Source organism: Saccopteryx bilineata, chromosome 2 (assembly GCF_036850765.1).
Source record: "Saccopteryx bilineata isolate mSacBil1 chromosome 2, mSacBil1_pri_phased_curated, whole genome shotgun sequence".
Classification (NCBI taxonomy): Eukaryota; Metazoa; Chordata; class Mammalia; order Chiroptera; family Emballonuridae; genus Saccopteryx; species Saccopteryx bilineata.
This window is the reverse complement of record NC_089491.1, coordinates 282541764-282555633: the sequence shown is the minus strand read 5'-3', so window position 1 is coordinate 282555633 and position 13870 is coordinate 282541764. Positions and strand designations below refer to the sequence as shown.

Sequence of the window (13870 nt, the reverse complement as noted above, 5' to 3'; positions counted from 1 at the left end):
ATGATCAAGGAGAGGACAAAAAAAAGCTCAATCCTCCTGCACTTCTCAGTGGTGGAAGCAGAATCTCTTCCAGTAAACATTAGCAAGACAATGGCCCTCCCAAGCAAGAAGGCAACCTGCAACCTCACAGACCACTATATCTGGCATTGCCCAGCCCCCAGTGCAAACTATAAGCCTACAAAAAATCATATTTACAAACTTATTTGACCAAACAGTCCGGTATCATGCACAAATATTTAAAGTAAGTGGCTCCTGTTTGACCCGTGGTGGTGCAGTGAATAGAGCATCAATCCGGGACACTGAGGACCCAGGTTCAAAACCCTGAAGTGGACGGCTTGAGCACCCCCCCATCAAAGGCATGTATGAGAAGCAATCAATGAACAACTAAAGTGATGCAACTCTAAGTTGATGCTTCTCATCTCCCCTTGCCCCTTAAGAGAAAAAAAAAAAAATCAAATGTAGAACAGTTAATATCTCTATTAACAAAAGTATTTCATCTCCTGTAGAAGTATTATTTCAAAGTATAAAATGTAAGAAGTATAAGAATCAATGCAGCCTGTTCTGTGGTGGCCTAGGGCAGTGGTCGACAAACTCATTAGTCAACAGAGCCAAATATTAACAGTACAACGACTGAAATTTCTTTTGAGAGCCAAATTTTTTAAACTTAAACTATATATATAGGTAGGTATATTCCTTATCGAGGTAGCGCCCGCATGTGGTATTTTGTGGAAGAGCCACACTCAAGGGGCCGAAGAGCCGCATGTGGCTTACGAACCATGGTTTGCTGACCAGCACCCTAGGGTATACAGGGGTCTCAAACTCGCGGTCCACCGAACAATTTTGTGCGACCCACAGACTAATCCATGAAGTTCAAAATATTTTGGATAAAATTAAGTAAGCCCGTGGATTAGTCTGCGGGCCGCACAAAATTGTTCGGCTGGCCGCGAGTTTGAGACCCCTGGTATAGAGTGTTCACCTGGGACGGTGAGGTCACCAATTTGAAACCGTGGGCTTGCCCAGTCAAGGCACATATGACAAGCAAGCTGCAACTAAAGTGAAGCAACTATGAGTTGATACTTCTCCCTTCCCCCACCTCTTCTCTCTCTGTAAAATCAGTAATAAAATCTTAAAAACAACAAAAAACCCAGAATGCACTACAGATTGTAAAAACCAAGAAACTGAGGCGCTATGCACTAAATTGTGCCCCTGTATGTTGAAACCCTAACTGTCAGTGACAGGTGGTGTTTGGAGAAAGGACTGTTAGGAGATAATTAGGTTTAGGTGATGCGATGAGGACAGGATCTCACAGGTGCTCTTATATTAAGAAGAAGAGACACCAGAGTTCTCCGCAGTGTGAGAAGAAAACCATGTGCAAGCCAGAAACTAACTGATCTTGGATTTCCAGCCTCTGTGATAAATACACTTCTACTGTCAAAGTCACCTGGTCTATGGTATCTTTCCATGGCAACCAGAGCTGGCACAGGCAGGACTGATGCATTAGCTTCAGAAAACAGCATTTGGTTGTCAAACAATTTTAACTAAATTTTCAATTTCAAATAAAAAGTCAAGACATTTACCACACACCACCAAATAGGCCAATCAATCAGTATTCACAAAATAGAAATTTTCTAAAAAGTTGACTTTCAGATGAATTCTCCCCACTGGATTTTAAACACATTCATTAATCAAAATACTACTTTTTGTTTGAGCGCGAGAAAGAGAGAGACAAGACAGGCTGGAAGGGAGAGAAATAAGAAGCTTCAATTCTTCATTGCAGCATCTTAGCTGTTCATTGATTGCTTTCTCACATGTGCCTTGACTGGAGGGGAGGGGGGGGCTGCAGCATGGCAAGTGACCTCTTGCTCAATCCAGCGACCTTGGACTTCAAGCCAGTGAGCCTGCCTGCGCTCAAGCTGGACAACCCCACACTCAACTTGGCAACCTTGGGGTTTCAAACCTGGGTCCTCAGCATCCCAGTCCGATGCTCTACCCACTGCGGTCAGGTTCAAAATACTAGTCTTTACATACTCTATAAATAAACAGAACATAAATGAGAATTACAGAATATCTGAGGTTGAAAATTATTTTATACTTAAAAGAATGCAGTCATATGAAGTGATGTGGTCTGAGTAATGTACTGGATGGATCCTCTCCCTTTCAGTGTTTTGTCAAAAACTTAAAGACCTGGAAAGCAGACATCACATATAACATATACATCTGAAAGAGTAACATGCATTCAATGACTTTCATAAGATTTAGAAAGGTCTTGGATGCAAGGGAGATTAAATTGGATTGAAAGATAGTATATAACCATAGTTCAAAAACTATGTTCCTAAACACAGAATATGGACTCAGTTTGTTAATCTGAAACAGGAGAGAGCCAGCGACAGATTTGGGACACCAGTGCTTTACAAAATTTGCTACTTGAGTAGAAAGCTAAAGCACAGGTCTGGAATTGTACAAGTTCCACTGCAGAGTGAGTGTGTGTGTGTGTGTGTGTGTGTGTGTGTGTGTGTTTCTCTCCACACTGCTTCAAGTATTGTGCTCAAACCTGGGTTTTGTTAAGACAAAAACAAACTGAACTGGATACAAAGTAAAAACTTTCTATTCAGCTTTCCCATAGGTGTGAACAAATTATCTTAAAACTCTTGCCATTTTCTATTTTCATAATTCCCAAGCAACCCAAAGGAGCTGTGACATGAAATGATCTGTGATTTTGCAGAGGCACATTTGCATCAGTGCCATGAGGAAGGAGACAGGAATGCTTCCAGGAAACAAACCCGGACATTCCGCCCGACCTCTCCTATCTGGACGTCCTACCCCCAATTTCTTTCCTTTTTGAGAGATACAGTAAATCTTGTGAAGAGGTACAAAACTACTTCCTTAAAGGAAAAAAAAAAGCTCCAAAAAGTCAAATCCTAGTGCTAATGATAGAAGTAAAGTGATGAGGTATGAACGCTATTATGCTCAAATATTTGGAAATTTGGAAAAGCTTAAGAAAGACATGAATATTTAAAACTGACTGTAGTATATCCTCCTAGTCACCAGAGGCATTCAAGCAAAAGTAAGACAAGCCTTTGTCAGAACTATTTAAAAATATTTTAAAAAACAATTCTTGCTTTGGGTAAGAGGCTGAACTGGTCAACTGCTAAGGTCACTTCCATTTCTAATTGTTATAAACAATCACTCAGGAATTCCAAAGTTAGTGACATCGAATATTTTTAAAGTCACAATTGAAGATACAACAGAAAAGCTAAGAATACACCGTATGTTGAATGCCTCTACAATAAATAGCACTACAGCAAAAACATTAAAAAATGTCATTAAAAAAGTGCAAAATAAATAAATCTGTTGCAGTTCTCATCAGGATGGTAGAAGGGCGCAGATCCTTAGAAACCGAAACATGTGAACTGAGCTCCTGAGGCAGAAGAAAGCCTTAATCAAAAAGAAATTTAACTATCAAATATTCTGTGCTGCAAATTACTGTTCTAGCAAAGTAAAGCTGAATGTCTACCCTTTACTTGAGGTGACTGCCAGAGCACTCTTCTGACAACTTACAGGATTTAAAAACTGGTCATATTACACAATTACTTCTCTTAAAACTGACTCAGTTTAAATCCCAGCTTTCCTATTTGGTAGCTAGGTGTGTTTATAGCATAACTGTGACACAGGCATATTATGGCATAAGCACTTCCCTTGTCATTAAATATAATTCTGATTTTTTATTTCCTCACCTGTGGGCTATAACATCTTCTAGTCTGTTGTGCGATTTAAATAACAAAGTGTGTATAAAGCTCTTAAAGTGGCACCTGGCACTTAATAAGAACTTAATAAATGATAATGTTTTTAAAACTTACACATTACAAACAAAAATCAAAGCATAAAGAATCTCTTAGTCAACTTTACTTTTTGGAAGGCAAGCATGTTCGGATGTTGTGAGAGAAGAAGAGAAGCGTTCTCCTGACAATGCTTATCTGACACCATGAATTACTCTAAACCTCCCTGGTTTGGAGCTGCCTGTGGAGGCTGGAGTCCAGAGTCCTAAGTGTAGAGAACTGGCTAGCATCCCTCTCCAACAAGTACTGGCTCCTTCCACTACCATTAAACATCCAGCCTGACCTACCCGTCTTTCTCTCCCACCTTCCACATTCATATGTCACAATGTAACTAAACACTGCCACCCCCCAGTCAGGAAACCATGCAATCAACAGTACAGGCTATTTTTGCCTTCTCAATCTTTATTCAATAGTTCTTTCTTCAGCAGGAGAAATACTTTGGCTGCCTCCAAAGTGTCAGAAGGCTGACTCTACAACTGGATGATATTTCATCTTTCTACATTCTGTCCTAATTGTGGTGTGGACTATGTGAATCTATACATATTACAATGCAAGAACTGTACACCAAAAAAATCCATTGTTTCTTCATCTAAACACTCATACAGCACCTCCACCTCTCTGTCAAAAAGCCTCATTTCAATCACATGTAATTCTGTTTTAAAAATAACACTCCCAGCCCTGGCTAGATAGCTCAATGGGTTAGCATCATTCTGATACAGAAACCACTGCAGGCTGGGTCCCCCATCCCCGCCCCCCCCCCCCCCCCGGTCAGGGCACATACAGAAACAGATCAACCTGAAAAACCAATTAAAAAAATTAATAACATTCTTCTATTTGTTCCATTTCCCTAACTTTCAGAAGCAAATCTCTACCTCCCATATTGTGCTTCTTCAATTAAGATCTACAAAATTTGGCCCTGGCCGGTTGGCTCAGCGGTAGAGCGTCGGCCTAGCGTGCAGAGGACCCAGGTTCGATTCCCGGCAAGGGCACACAGGAGAGGCGCCCATTTGCTTCTCCACCCCTCAGCCGCGCCTTCCTCTCTGTCTCTCTCTTCCCCTCCCGCAGCCAAGGCTCCACTGGAGCAGAGATGGCCCGGGCGCTGGGGATGGCTCTGTGGCCTCTGCCTCAGGCGCTGGAGTGGCTCTGGTCGCAACATGGCGACGCCCAGGATGGGCAGAGCATTGCCCCATGGTGGGCGTGCCGGGTGGATCCCGGGTCAGGCGCATGCGGGAGTCTGTCTGACTGTCTCTCCCTGTTTCCAGCTTCAGAAAAATGCAAAAAAAAAAAAAAACTACAAAATTTAAACCCAACATTAAAATATTACTTAAAATCCAGGCTAATCTACACTAGTCATAATGCCCAAAATCTAAATTTTAATTGCAACTGAAAACTTAGTTTTTTTGAAGATTAAATTTTTCTCTTCTTTTTAAAATTTGATAATGCACGACATTTAATGTTTCCCAGAAATACTTAATAAGCTACAATACCCATCTTTAAAACAGAGCTGGGTAAACTGGAATTCTAAGCTTTTTGTTCCTTAGTGACCATTTCCCCAATCTCCCAATTGTTTCTGATGTATTTCTAAATGTACCCTTTAACATGTGTCCTTAAGGAGCCTTCCAGGGCCTCTACAGGGTTTTGTGCAGAGAAACACATGCCCTCTGGGAAGGTACAGGCACTTCTCCTGATGTGGAGGCCCGATGTCCCCTGGGAGCCCAGCCAGGGCACAGGACTGACTCTGCAGGCTCCTGTAGCCAGGCATCGGTGCACAGTGAACAAACTGCACAGCGGTACACAAAGCCCTGCCCTTTCAGACTACTCGCTAGGAAAGAAGGAAGATCAATCATTAACGTCTCAACACACCCATTCTACAACCACATATGCATCCATCTCTTACCCTGCAGACACAAGATTCATTGGGAGGGAATCTTCCAACTTCATAGAGAACCTATTCTCCCTTTACCTTAAACTTTCTATTTCTCGTGATTCTCTTTTGTTTTATATATGACAAGACTCATAAGATAGCAAGAATATTAAATTCAAATGGAAACACAGTTAATCTTTGCAACAATGCCCTCATAGGGGCAAGAGGTATCATCCCTATTTCACAAATGAATACATTTAAAACCAGAGGAAGCCAAATCACTCGCCCCCAAAGTTAACAGCTGACTAAATTTAGGCCTTCAAACTCCTAATTCAGAGCTCATTTGGAGTATTCAATACATCTAAAAATCAAAAGGTCTCAGCCTGACCTGTGGTGGCGCAGTGGATAAAAGCGTCGACCTGGAACGCTGAGGTTGCCGGTTGAAAACTCTGGGCTTGCCTGGTCAAGGCACACATGGGAGTTGATGCTTCCCGCTCCTCCCCCCTTCTCTCTCTCTGTCTCTTTGTCTCCTCTCTCCAAAATGAATAAATAAAATCTAAAAAGCTATATATTCTAAAAAAAAAATTAAAAAAAAATCAAAAGGTCTCAGTACTTCATCCTCTATGATTAACATCCCATCCTCACTATTTGACCTAAATCCTTTTTAGGGTCAGTAAGGATCACTCAGCCAAAACCAAAGGCCACTTCTCATATTCTATTCTAAACTCGGCTACATTTGGCTCCAATAATCCCATTTCTCAGATTATTCTCTTCTATCATTATCTCTCTAGTGACTTACTTCCTCACTTATTCATTATTGTTCTTTTCTTGCCGTAAGCATCCTGTTATATTTCTGTCTAAACAAACCCACTCCACTTTGCAGTTAGTTCATCATGGCAGTTTGTCCCAGTGACACAGTTAAGGCTTTGATTATCTCTTTTCCTGTAACGGTGCCAATTCCTGGTTGATGATCTATTCCATCCTAGATGGAATCACTCCTGGCCTTCATCAATTCCAACTGTGGCCTGAGCCTATTCAGCATTCACTTCCTACCAGTCATGTCCCAAAGGGTGGTATATTAAATGATTTTAAGTGGTCCACAGAGGAATATATTTAAAACATGTTGGGGAAAAACTGTAGAACCAAATAATCATGTAAGTTTTTCTTTAATTAAAAGATAGTTGAGCCCCTGGCTCAGTAGAGCATTAGCCTGGTGTGTGGAAGTCCTGGGTTCAATTCCCAGGAAGGGCATACAGGAGAAATGGCCATCTACTACTCCACTCCTCTCCTTCCTTCTTCTCCCGCAGCCATGGCTCAGATGGTTTGAGCAGGTTGGCCCAGGGTGCTGAGGATGGCTCCATGGCCTCACCTCAGGTGCTAAAATAGCTTGGTTGCTGAGCAACAGAGCAGCACTGCCAGATGGGCAGAGCATCGCCCAATAAATGGCTTGCCAGGTAGAGGAACATGCAGCAATCTGTCTCTGCCACCTCGCCTCTCACTTAAAAAACAAAAACAATAATAAAAAAAAGGACAGTTGAATTAAAGAAAGATTATTAACAGAAAGATGGTTTGAAGATAAAGCAAAACTTGTGAATGACTTGTCTGAGCAATACTGGCCACTGAGAAATTTGTGTGGTATAGAAGTTAAGCACTCAGGCTCAGAATCCATGATTTGATTGATACCCACTTACTAGCGAAGCAATTTTGAACAATTACTTAAATATCTTTATATCTTAATTATCTTTAAATATCTTTAAATCCCAGTTCTCTCTCTAGTTGAATAGTAGGGATTAAAATAATTCACCTCCTAGGCTTATTGTATGGACTGAAAGAGATAATTACTTAAATATCTTTAAATCCCAGTTCTCTAGTTGAATAGTAGGGATTAAAATAATTCACCTCCTAGGCTCATTGTATGGACTGAAAGAGATAATCTACAGAGTGTTCTTAGTTCAGTGCCTGGCATGGTAAGTGCTCAATAAATATTAATAATTCCTCCCTAGCCAGAAAGCTCAGCTGGTTAGAGCATCGTCCTGAAACACAAAGGTTGCCAGTTTGATCCCTGGTCAGGGTACATACAGGAGCAGGTGATGTTCCTATCTCTCTCTCTCTCTCCCTTCCTTACTTGCTAAAATCAATAAAAATTTAAAAACAAAACCCCCCAACTATTCTTGACCCCCACCAGTCGTCATGCTTTCACTTGACATCAACCAGGCACTCAATCTAAGCTACAGGTAATTCTGGGTTTCTGCCCCAAATTTCCCTTACCTGTTTCTGTGCCTTTATCTTCTGGTACGATTAAAAAAAAAAAAAAAAAAAAAATAGCCTGACCAGGCGGTGGTGCAGTGGATAGAGCATCAGACTGGGATGCCCAGGACCCAGGTTCGAGACCCAAGGTCGCCAGCTTGAGCACGGGCTCATCCAATTTGAGCAAAAGCTCACCAGCTTGGACCCAAGGTCACTGGCTCGAGTCTGCTGAAGGCCCGTGGTCAAGGCACATATGAGAAAGCAATCAATGAACAACTCAGGTGTCGCAATGCGCAACGAAAAACTAATGATTGATGCTTCTCATCTCTCTGTTCCTGTCTGTCTGTCCCTGTCTATCCCTCTCTCTGACTCTCTCTCTGTCTCTGTAAAATAAATAAATAAATGAATGAATGAATGAATAAATAAATAAATAATTTCCTAACCTGTGGTGGCACAGTGGATTAAGCTTCGACCTGGAATAATGAGGTTGCTGGTTCAAAACCCCGGGCCTGCCCAGTCAAGGAACATATGGGAGTTGATGCTTTCTGCTCTTCCCCTCTTTCTCTTTCTCTCTCTCTCTCCTCTCTAAAACGAATAATTTTTTTTTTTTTTTTTTTTTTTTTTTTACAGAGGCAGAGATAGACAGGGACAGACAGACAGAAACGGAGAGAGATGAGAAGCATCAATCATTCATTTTTCGTTGCGCGCTGCAACTTCTTAGTTGTTCATTGATTGCTTTCTCATATGTGCCTTGACCGTGGGCCTTCAGCAGACCGGGTAACCCCTTGCTGGAGCCAGTGACCTTGGGTCCAAGCTGGTGAGCTTTTTTGCTCAAGCCAGATGAACCCGCGCTCAAGCTGGCGACCTCGGGGTCTCGAACCTGGGTCCTTCCGCATCCCAGTCCGACGCTCTATCCACTGCGCCACCACCTGGTCAGGCTCTAAAACGAATAAAAATTTAATTAAAAAATTGTAAAAACAATTTTAAAATCACATAGTAACTTTATTAATCCTAAAACTGTGAACAGCTTGGCAGTGGGAACCAATACCCACATCCCTCTGATTTACTGGGTCTTATGAAACTAAAAAAACCTTTGATGCATGCATGCATTCATGAACAAACAAACAAATGGGTAAATGACTGGATCTTCTTTTGCTCCACTAAGATATTCATCAGCTGAACCTTCCCTGTGGGTCCATTCTGTTTCCTAATCTCCTTCACTCAATAACCTATAATAGCCTGACTAGGCGGTGGCGCAGTAGATAGAGCGTCGGACTGGGATGCCGAGGACCCAGGTTCGAGACCCCGAGGTTGCCAGCTTGAGCGCGGGCTCATCTGGTTTGAGCAAAAGCTCACCAGCTTGGACCCAAGGTCGCTGACTCCAGCAAGGAGTTACTCGGTCTGCTGAAGGCCCGTGGTAAAGGCACATATGAGAAAGCAATCATTGAACAACTAAAGTGTCACAATGTGCAACGAAAAACTAATGATTGATGCTTCTCATCTCTCCGTTCCTGTCTGTCTGTCCCTGTCTATCCCTCTCTCTGATTCTCTGTCTCTGTAAAATAAATAAATAAATAAATAAATAAAAATTTAAAAAAAAAACAACCCTACAATAAACTCTAGGTATATTCCCACCATCATCCAAGGCAGTGGGGACAGGAAACAGTCTAGTAAAGTAGAACAAACTAGTATCGGTACACAAACTAGTAAACAGAAAAGTGACCGGATGATTTGCCATGTAAATAATACACAACAGTGTTTTCAATACTAGCTATGCTCCACAAACACTTATAATTATACCCCATCCCCCTTTAATGCAGAGCACCAGCAGCATCACAGGGTCAAGGACATCACATTACACCGACAGCAATCCTATTGCTATTTTGTGTTCAGATCCTAGGTATCTGCTAACCATATCAAAGTTTGTCTTCCAACTAGACAAATGCTGAAACTCAGTAATAGCACTCATTTGATCTGGCTTGGGAGCAAATATGTGCACACAAAGTCCCAAAACAGGACTAGTATTCTGTTCATCTAGAGCAAAATAACAATTAGAAATACAACTAGCAAAACATCAGTATACATTTACTCTTTCTGAAAGTTGGTAGAAAACATACAATAGAAAATTTACTAAAGTTACTCTCTTGAGAGAACACTTTTACCCAAAGATGTCCTGACTGATGCATCAATAGCATTACTGAGAAATTTAAAATGCTGTGACTCAGTAAACTAATTAATTCTCAAGACTTCTAAGCAACAGTTAACAGACTGAGATAAGCTTTCATTGTATTACCCTATTAATGGGTGACAAGTCTCGATTTACTGAAAGAGCATTAGTCATAACTCAGACAATTTTTGGATCTCATTCACTGGAAAAAATAGGGTTCTGTACCAATTTGTGTAACATTTTTTCAATGTTAAGTCCTTGTTTTACACAAATACAGTATAAATATTTGTACAAGTTACTCAACTGACTTACAAATTTAAGCAAGGTTTAGGGGATGGGAGGAAACCACTTAGAAAGAGGAACATAATAGAATAATCTTCAAAGGCATTTTACCAGTAAGGATGGTGAGATGGAGTAGGGGTAGGCGGAAACAGGGGCTGAAATGAGCCAAAAGTTCCTTATTTCAACCATGTGTCATAGACTGATTCCAAGGTTACCGACTCTATAGCATTGAGAAGAAATCTTTAAGAAACAAAATCCAGTTTGTGGAAATGTAAATAAAGTCTTTTTTTTTTTTTTTTACAGAAACAGAGAGAATCAGAGAGAGGGATAGATAGGGACAGACAGGAACGGAGAGAGATGAGAAGCATCAATTATCAGTTTTTCGTTGCAACACCTTAGTTGTTCATTGACTGATTTCTCATGTGCCTTGACTGCGGGCCTTCAGCAGACCGAGTAACCCCTTGCTCGAGCCAGTGACCTTGGGTCCAAGCTGGTGAGCTTTTTTTTTTTGCTCAAACCAGATGAGCCAGTGCTCAAGCTGGTGACCTCGGGGTCTCGAAGCTGGGTCTTCCGCATCCCAGTCCAATGCTCTATCCACTGCACCACCGCCTGGTCAGGCGTGAAAAAAAGTCTTTAAAAAAAAAATCTTAAAAAAAAGGGGGGGATGAGAACATAAATCTATTTCTTAAATTTCCGAAGAATATATACTCCAATATGAGAATATACAGATTACTAACTGCTTGGGAGAGAGTATTTTTCTTCTATCAACATTCTGCCATTCTCCTTCCACTACTATTGACATTTTACTGTGTACTGAGCACAGCCATAATAACCCCTCTGCATACATTATCTTTGTTCATCTTACACCAAGTCTTCCAGGAAGATACTATTATTAGCATCAGCCATCTCCATTTTACAGATGAGGAAATACTGTATGAATAATATAGGCCAGATCTCAAAATTTAAAAATTTTATCTGTCATATTGTGTTGTTAGTAGACCTGGTCTTTAAACAGAAAAGGTACAAAAATTAGCTTCTACCCCCACCCCAAAGTATCTATGATCCATTTCATACCTTGAAGCAATTTAACCTTCAGGTGGACAATGTTTCTATACTGAAGTGAAGGGTAAGAACCTAGGTCAATAACACTGCATCTTTCTTAAGTTTTCATAGTTCCTAATATTACAAGGAACAGGAAGGCAGGTTAGCATCCCCTTGGGTTCAGACAGTGTGGATTTGAATCTATACAGCCCCACCAGTAACCTGCTGTGTGACCTTGGTCAAACTGCTTTCATCTCAGATTTCATTTCCTCATCTGTAAAATGGGGATGATAATAATAGCACCTCCCTCAAAGGCTTGCTGTTAGTTGAAACAAGGTAATGTGTGTAAAGGGCTGATTACTCTGCTCAGTACACAGGTAAAGGTCAACTAACGGTGGAGGGAGAAAAGCCACATATATATAAATTCACCAGACCAAAATATAAAAATAGAAGTAAAAAGCTTGTGTTCTGAAAATCTCTGAAAAGGACAGACTTACGTATATCTGACGATATGCTAAAGACGAAACTCAAAAGTCAACCTATTCCTAATTGTCTTTGAGGACCGGCTCAATGGAGGTGGTTCATAAAAGAGACGCTGCAGTGCATTTGAGACACACACCTAAAAATGGCTCCAGCCGGAGCTGCGTCTTAATCACCAAAGGAGAAGGGTAAATCTACTTTTAACAAATACAAGAGATGGGCGTGCTAGGCGCTTAAGTATCACCCCATCGTTTTTATTTGCAGGAGGATGCTATCGAGCCCCAAATCAGGGATCCTGATGCTTCTAGTGCATTCCACATGAAATCTTACAGCACCCCGCCTACAGTACAATTTCAAGTACCCCAGCGAGGTAAGAATCTGCGAGCCTGGGCTGAAGATCAGCCAATGCGGAAATCCGGGGCGCTTCAGAAGCCAGCAAACATTAGGCACGTCGGACATCTCCAAAAAACATATATATATATATCTCCAATTCGAAACTAATACACATCCCTGCACAGGAATTTGACGCATTCCTCTCGGGCAAAGGAAGAATGTATCCATGTTCCTGCCGGCCCTACTGCCCCTTCCTCCCCAGTCCTCCAGTGGGGCCTGGAACATCACGCCGACAACGCTACTGCTATCTCAAAGCGGGGGAACCGCAGGGTGGGACTGACCACGCAGATTAGGGGATGCGGAAGCCTTGGGGCGAAAACCTGGCCGAACGCGGTGCCGGAGTGGAGGCAGCGAGTCCCTAGCGGAAGCAGGGCTGGTCCCGGTCCCCTCCCCCCGCAAGCCCCCACCGACTCAGGTCTGCCTCCCGGTCCCCCAGACCTGGTCCCTGCAAGTCACCCGCACTGCACACGCAGAGGAAGCCAGCAGGAAAGGCCCCGGAGGACCCCTGGGCTGGCTGGGGGGACCGCGCGCCCAGCCACCCGCGCGATGGAAACCCCCTCGGCTTCCCCAGCCCCGGCCCCGCCGGGGCGAGCCCGGGCGGGTGGGAGAGGCCGGCGGTCCCGGAACTCCCGCTGCAGACCACATGGGGCGGGTCTGACTCCGGTTTCCCGCTCCCCGAGCAGGAGGCCGAAACCTCCCCAGGCCCGGAGAGATCGGTCGCCTCATGAAAGGAGGGGAATGCCTGGGCCCCTCCACGCGGCTCCCGAGTATCGGGCGCACCCACGCCCGCCTGCCCCGATGGGCCCGCAGGGATCGCGGCTCCTCCGCCCTCGCTGCCTTCCTTACCCGCCAGGGTGTCAAGCCGAGGGTGTGCGCACTTGGAGGGTCTCCGCGGGCTCTGATCCAGGGACGGGGAAAGGAGACTAAAGGGGAGGCGGTGGCTCCAGGACCACCAGGCGGGGAGAGCCGCAGCTGCAGATGGACAAACCACCAAAGCACTTTCGCTGCCGCCCGAGAGGGAGATAGCGAGGGAGGAAAAAGAAGCAAGATGGCGGCTAGCCAGCCCCTACGTATGACGTCATGCCGCAGCGTACGTAAAGCGCTCTCCGCAAGACCGCCCTCCAGCGCAGAGACGGCCGCATCACGTGCGGCCTCCGTGGCGGCCCAACCCCGGCGGAAGGCGACGTCCCCACCTGCTGGACGGAGGCAGTTCCTGCCCGTCGGAATTCCGGAAGCTTGAGCCTGAACACCCAGGAACTCTTGAATCCACGATTCCAGATTGACAGGCCTCACGCAAGAGATCCCTCTGTCTCTGCTGGATAGGTGTGTGAATCGCTTCACGGCCATTGGGCAGTCTGTATCCAAATTAAACTAGGAGTAATCTTTCATCTTGACTTTTTGACAATATCTTGATATTTTTCAGGAACATACCGTATCCAGCATTCATAATACTGAAACGTACCTGTGACATTAAATGCATTGTGAAACATCCATGTTGTGTAATATTTTGGAGCTATTCAATGCAGAATACAGTTTAATGGCCAGGAAAATGCTGCTTAT

General features: G+C 43.4%; 1 protein-coding gene across 15 annotated transcripts in view; it reads right to left on the bottom strand.

Annotated features, from left to right (window-relative positions):
- The window catches only part of PRRC2C (proline rich coiled-coil 2C), a 91475-nt gene extending 78035 nt beyond the window's left edge, over window positions 1-13440 (bottom strand). For 8 of the 15 annotated variants that reach the window (XM_066261141.1, XM_066261150.1, XM_066261144.1 and 5 more), the window contains exon 1: window positions 13157-13439. The gene's annotated coding sequence lies outside the window, so the exon portion shown is untranslated. Of the gene's footprint in view, window positions 1-13156 lie in introns of all 15 variants that reach the window. The other 7 variants (XM_066261149.1, XM_066261142.1, XM_066261145.1 and 4 more) reach the window with 1 other exon arrangement.
- Between the last annotated feature and the right edge of the window lie 430 nt (window positions 13441-13870).